Source organism: Manis pentadactyla, chromosome 12 (assembly GCF_030020395.1).
Source record: "Manis pentadactyla isolate mManPen7 chromosome 12, mManPen7.hap1, whole genome shotgun sequence".
In the NCBI taxonomy this organism is placed as follows: domain Eukaryota; kingdom Metazoa; phylum Chordata; class Mammalia; order Pholidota; family Manidae; genus Manis; species Manis pentadactyla.
The window spans coordinates 15,514,166-15,521,039 of record NC_080030.1 but is presented as its reverse complement, the minus strand read 5'-3'; the positions used below and the strand labels follow the sequence as shown (position 1 = coordinate 15,521,039).

General features: G+C 43.7%; 1 pseudogene; it reads left to right on the top strand.

Annotated features, from left to right (window-relative positions):
- The first annotated feature begins 596 nt into the window (after window positions 1–596).
- LOC118920816 (olfactory receptor 18-like) lies at window positions 597–1,526 on the top strand (annotated as a pseudogene).
- The last annotated feature ends 5,348 nt before the right edge of the window (window positions 1,527–6,874 follow it).

Here is a 6,874-nt window from a genome sequence, read left to right as displayed (position 1 = left end):
GTGATTGTGCCACGTGAAATGATACCACTTAAATGCAGAATGTAAAATGTAAACAGAGAAGAAATAGAGTCATAAAAACAGAGAACAAACTGGTGGGGCTGAAGAGGGGAGACAGACAAAAGAGGTGTGGGGGATAATGAGGGACAAACTTCCAATTATAAACTCGATTAGTCACAGGGATAAACGTACTGCATACAGAATATAGACGATAAAATCGTAATATCCTTGTATGCTGACAGACAGTGATCATGCTTACGATGGTGTGCATCTAGTATAGAACTGTCTAATCACTAGTTGTCCACCTGAAACCAATATAGTATTTTGTATCAACTATATTTCAATTAAAAAAGAAAATTCAAAAAACTAAATTCCTTTCACAAATTAAAAATATTTATTACACATTGTATTTCGCACAATATACAATGTATGTTAATACTAATATGTATTACAATATATATTTATAAATATATATTGCACACTTTAAATAATACATATATTTTTATACAAAATATAAGCAATACAAATTTGACTCAGTGCCTGCATTCTTGTGTTTTAATTCAAACTATATCTTCTTCTCCAACTGGTGTCCCACCTACATGGAACCACAGAGTCTTACAGATGTCTCAGAATTCCTCCTCCTGGGCCTCTCAGAAGACCCACAGCTGCAGCCCCTCTTCTTCGGGCTGTTCCTGTCCATGTACCTGGTCACCGTCCTGGCGAACCGGCTCATCATCCTGGCCGTTGGCTCTGACCCCCACCTCCACAACCCCATGTACTCCTTCCTCTCTAGCCTGTCACTGGATGACACTGGTTTCAGCTCTGCCACTATCCCTGAGATGCTGGTGAACATCCAGACCCACAGCAAGTCCATCTCATATGCAGGCTGACTCACTCAGGTGTCCTTTTTTTCTCTTTTTGCGTGTATGGAAAACCTACCCCTGGCTGTGAGGGCTTACGACCGGTTCGTGGCCATCTGCCACCCCCTGCACTACCTGGACATCATGAGGCCCTGCCTCTATGGCCTGCTGATCATGGTGTCATTTGTCGTCAGCCTTTTGGACTCCCTGACTCACTGCTTGATGGTGTCCCAACTTACCTTCTGCACACATGTGGAAATCCCTCATTTCTTCTGTGAAGCCCCTCAGCTTATCCGCCTCGCGTGTTCTGACACCGTCAGAAACACCATATTAATTTATTCTCTTGGTGCCATCTTTGGTGGCATCCCAGTCTCGGGGATCCTTTGCTCTTATACTCGAATTGTCTCCTCCATTCTGAGAGTCCCCTCGGCAGGGGAGAAGTCCAAAGCCTTCTCGACCTGTGGCTCTCACCTGGCCGTGGTTTGCCTGTTTTATGGCAGAGGACTTGGGGTGTACCTCAGCTCATCTGTGTCCCTGTCCCCCAGGAAAGGTGCGGCAGCCTCGGTCATGTACACGGTGGTCACCCCCATGCTGAACCCCTTCATCTACAGCCTGAGGAACAGGGACATCAAGAGGGCGCTGCAGAGGATTATCAGCAGAGCAGCCTGATCTCAATATGTTTTATCCTTTTTGGTTCATAGGACTGGAAAATGCAGCAAAATCCAACATGCACAACAAGAAATTCTGAGGCTCCAGGCACACAGTGTGTATGTAGTCATCTAGTTCTCTGCCTTTTGTTCACAAAATTATTACTCTTAGTGTAACTGATGGAACTGGGAGATGGTTCTGGTTTTACCACTGAAATCACAGTCACTCCGGGATGACGTGCAGTCGTCCATCAGTCCACCCTTCTCACTGTCCTCATGCATCACCCAGGTGTCTGGGCAGGAGCAGTTTCCCTTCTATCATTGCAAAATAAACGGAGCTCCCTCTTTCTTGGTACTTATTGCTTCTTTATTCTCCTATTAATTTTTTTATGTTTGTTCAATCTCAATCCTTGTTTGAGATGAAGACATATTTGAAATTTTGCCCCTTAATGTTCTTGAGAACATTCTGAGAAGATAGGGATAATATTTGCATTCCTGTCCAAACAGGGCTATTTTGAAACTAAAAGGTATGTGCACTGCAGCCTTTCAAAAGATGTTAAAGTTAATTCAGCACCTATGTTGTGGAGATGGAAAAGCCAATAGGATCCTTTTACATTTTTTTTTGTACAAACCTTTTAGTGAAGTTTGCAGGTCTGATTGGGTCAACTGTGGACTTCTGTTTCAGCTTCTTGTTTCCTCTGCTACAGCCTGGTTTCTTTTCTCTCTTCATTCCCCCTTCTCTGCCTACTTTTTCCAGGTTTCTCCATCACTGTGTCTCTTTCCCTTCTTTCTGTACCACTGGATATACTTCAAGGCAGGTCTTCTCTATCCTGTTCATATTTATTAATTTCTTGCCCCAGTCAGTGTCTTCACAGTCAGGGGCCTTCTCCATGCTGGCAGTAGCATTATCCAGTTTATGGACCCAGGCTTAGCTCAGATTCACCTTAATGCCTTCAGAGGTGCTATATCTGTCCACAGATCTTTGTTGTGAAAGAGCAACAGCAGAGGTAAACAGGGGTCTGGGCAGCAGTCCATTCTTATAGATGCAGACCTGAGCATGGCACACAATGGCTGATTCCTCTTCTCACAAAAGTGCTCTATCCCACCCTTTCCCCTATAACTCTTAGCTTTCGGTGTGATCGCTACTTCCTGGAGCTAGGTCTTTATTGTGTCTGTGTGTGGTTTAAATTTTGGCTCTGTGTGAATTTCCTCTTTTCTATCACTGAGATATAATTGCCACAGAACTTTCATTTCTGGTGTACAGCAACATGATTCAATATTTGTGTATATCACAAAATGATCATGATAATGCCTGTTGTTTGCCTATGGTGTACAACACAGTGATTCATTATTTGTGTATTTCAAGAAATGATCACCACAGCCTCTAATGGATTTAAAAGTAATTGATTATATATTCAATTTTTCGTCATGATCAGTTAATAAGAAATCAATCTCTGAGTTCCTCATCACAAGAACTCTGCCCCAGTCGGGCTGCAGAGTTGAGATTTAGAAATATGCACCAGGTCCTCATTCCCATACATCCCACTCTAGTCTTCTGTAGAAGCCCAAAGCACATTTTATTCAAGGGTTCCAAAACAGTGGTTCTAAAGACAATGCATTGGGAGAGAGATCAGCCCTTTCTAGTTGAGCAGAAATCAGAAGCCTCTAAGGATGTTTGCTGAATGCCCTTCAACATGGAATGACAGCAGTTCACCTTTACATCAGTGGAGGGCTCCTACTGGTGTAGGAGAAGCCAGAGAGACTTCTGACCACATGGACAAGAGAAACAGTTTGGGGTCTGAAGAAACAGTCAGAACCGTGTAATTTCTTCCATGTGCCAGTTCTTCCCCAGAAAAGATTTGCTGATAAGATGCTGATATGGAGAGTTTGAGACTATGGTAGCCAGAGAGACGTCTCTAGTCTTTGGCATAGAGCCCGAATCCCTGATGGGGGGAGGTTTTGAAAGTCGGCAGCTTTCAAGCTGCGCCTGACATCCCCTGACTTCTGTATTCATGCCTTGTGTATACCATCTCTCATTGAGCTGGATCTTGGGGTTTGCATGCAATGAGTAAAATGTCAAGAATATCTGGGTCATGCATCAACATTAATGTGTACATAGACTCAAACTCCCAACTACCCAGCCTCTTCTCCTCTGCCACCTGCTCACTCTGCTAGAAGACAGCCACCACATTTTCCATGACCAGTGGGGAAGCCCACATGGCAGGAAACTGATGCCCAAAGCCGACTGCCCAAGAAGCACTGAATCCAGGCCTTGCCACAGGGCTGAGCTTGGCATCAGGTCCCCTGTTAGTCATGCCCTGAAAGGACCGCAGCCTCCATTGGGACTTCAGACATCTGTGAAACCCCATATAATATTTAAACAAATTTTTCATTTGGAAATACACTGAAGTAGACTATTATTTCATGTAAAACATGCATGCAGAAAGATTAAAACTTTGGCTTTCATTCAAGATAGCAAAAACATACCATCCAAAATCCAAAAACAGCACTACAGAGAGAAAAATGGGAGGTTCTCCTTAGAGACATAAATATTAACAGCGTAAGTGGAAACTGTATGAGATTCTTGCTATAAGAGACATAATTCTCCCTAGATAGCATGATCAATTCAATGAATTTGAAGACATACAAGTCAGCCATTGCTTTTCTAACTGACAAAGAAAAGTTGTCTAAATTTAAAAAGCCTGTGAGGTGGACGCTAGGGGTAGCACAGGGGAGCTTGCTTCTAAAAACAGGAGGGTCCGCACTTCGAATACATTCCCTTTTCCTCCTCCTCTAATAATACCAAGTCATCAGAGATGGGGGAACACGGGCCCGTTCGGCTAATTAGGAGCTCTGTGCACTGAGTCCCTGAGGATGTATAAGAGTAAGTAAAATTCCTGTGCCTCCAGCCCTTTCCCATTTTAGCCCAAGTTCAGGGGCTTTGCAGCTCTGTCCTCTCCCAGAACCGCTGTCAGCATCAGGAGGCCCACGGCTGACTCTGCCTTCTTGTCAGTCCCGAGGACAGAGACTGAACCGTCAGTCCATGCCAGGCAGATCAGGGGCAGCGGATGCTCATTCCTTGGCGACACCCCTGAAAAGACATGGGACAGCTCATTGGGTCCCATGGAGACAGTGGAGGGAGGGGGGACCATCTGGAGTATTGGTTTTTCACCATGAAGATAAGCAGGATATTCGGGACAAATAGACGGGAGGCACCCATATGCAGAGCTCAGCTCACGTTCTTGCCTAATTTTCTAGTTCATGTTCTTGGTTCTGGGGGTTCACGGAAGCTCTTATATTCACAGCTTTGCCATTCTCTCACCTGGTCCTGCCATCACAGGAATCCCCCAGCCCCACCCGTCGGAGCAGGAAGGAGTCCATCTGTTCACAGGACACCCAGACACGTCTCTCCTCCCAGCCCATGCTGGCACTTCTCTCCCTGGCATTCTAGGCAGAGACCCACAGGTCACTGCGCTCCCTCCTTGGGCTCCTGGCGAACCACAGTGCAGAGCAGGGAGTCGCCCCTGCGGAGCCAGCGGCAGAGGTACAGCTGAAGGTACAGGCAGATCCCAGAGTGCCGCCCCAAGAATGCCCGCCAGACCTCTCTCTTGTCCCTGCTCCTGCCTACATTCTGCGCCTTAATCCCTCTTGATCTGAGGGAGACCTAAAGGCAGAGGGTTTGGCTCCCTTACCACCAGGACATGGCTTCCCAGTAACCTCACGGAGCTCACAGACTCTGGGTGTCTACTTAGACTCTCATTGCTAAATAGTGAATAGTTTCAGTGTATGGATCAGAAACCCAGTGTTTAATTTTGAATCTAACCTGTCCTATTTGTTACCTGTGTGACACCGGTGAAGATTTTAGTATCTCTGATCCTTAGTGTTCTCATCTGCTGTTTAGTGGACACAACTCCATGGAAGAAGATTTCAACATAATGGGTCCTGAATCTGGGATAATATACATGATGGTTAAGTAGAATAAGAGCAAATTAAATTAGACACTTTTATTATTATCAAGGCTACGCAACTGATACCCAGCTCAGTTATCCTGTCATCTGTAGACATTATTTCCCTTGATTCTGAGAGGATATTTTATTTTTGTCCTTATGCAAGTCGATTCTGAGCACCTGGTGGGAAACAACTGAATCTCATTCATTCCTGACTCCTCAGAGCCTGCACTTTTCTTGGCACAATGTAGGCTATGAGAACAACAATTTCTGTTAAATATTCAATAGATTATTCCATGGTTCTCAGAAACAGAACACATGCCCTATGTATTCCGCACACTGGATACCTTCTGCCTTTAATCTCCTTCCTTCCAGAGTCGTTCTGCAGTGCAAGATAAAAGACAAAACAGTGTTTGTATCCAGGCCCCAAATTTTCCAAGGGCCAATAGTTTTCCATTTAATAGAGTCTTAATTGTAAAAAACTTTGGAGAAAAATCTCTATGAAAATGAATAAAAGACAAAGGAAAGATAAAGAGAAATAAATATTTTTGTCTAGGTTGAGGTTCATTTTATGATTTCTTCTAATCCCAGGAACAAATTCCGTGGGATATGATAGACTTGTAATTCTCTGGCACCTAACAGAATAAAAGGCCATGAACCCTTTCTTGGGATTGCACGTCATCCACTAAGTCCACTGTCCTAACAACAATCCAAATTCTGATTGAAAAATAATGAGTGAATATTGATCAAGTGCTAATCTTAGTTGGGTGTTGCCCATGTCCTGGAGCTGGGACTCAGTCTCCCTATTTCTCAGAAAAGGACACCAATCAGATCAGGGAGGCTGAGAGTTACACACACTTCGTATTTAGTACATGAAAGACGAAGGACTCAGCCAAAGGTCTCCTGATTCCCATCTGGGGGCTCTGTGTCCTCCACCAAAGCTGAACTACTTTCTTTTGAAACCTGCTTTACTCCTAGATGAGCAAATGGAGGTAAAACCATTCATTCCTTCTCAGGATTTGGGGAGCTCATATGTGAATTAAAGGAATGGGCCACATGTCTCACAGAGATCTTTATCACCTGAATGTTGTGAGCCATATGGTTTCCTATGAATAGTAATGTACTTTGTAGACTGTTTTGGAAATCTGAGCTATTGAAATAATATTCCCTGTAAAAGATGGGAATTTTCAAGTGGTTCTCTCATGGGAAGTCCATAGCTAGACAGACTTCAGGGATATTTCTGATGTATATCTTGACATTAAAGTAATTATTTGATTATTTCTGATTTTTCCTTTGGGAAAAATATGTAGGCAATTAGTAGTAAAATTTAATGTAACTGTTTCTCCAACAGAAACATCTATCCTGAATATATCTTAGATAAATTCTTACTTGTGTTACAGAGATAGGCACAAACATTGTATTA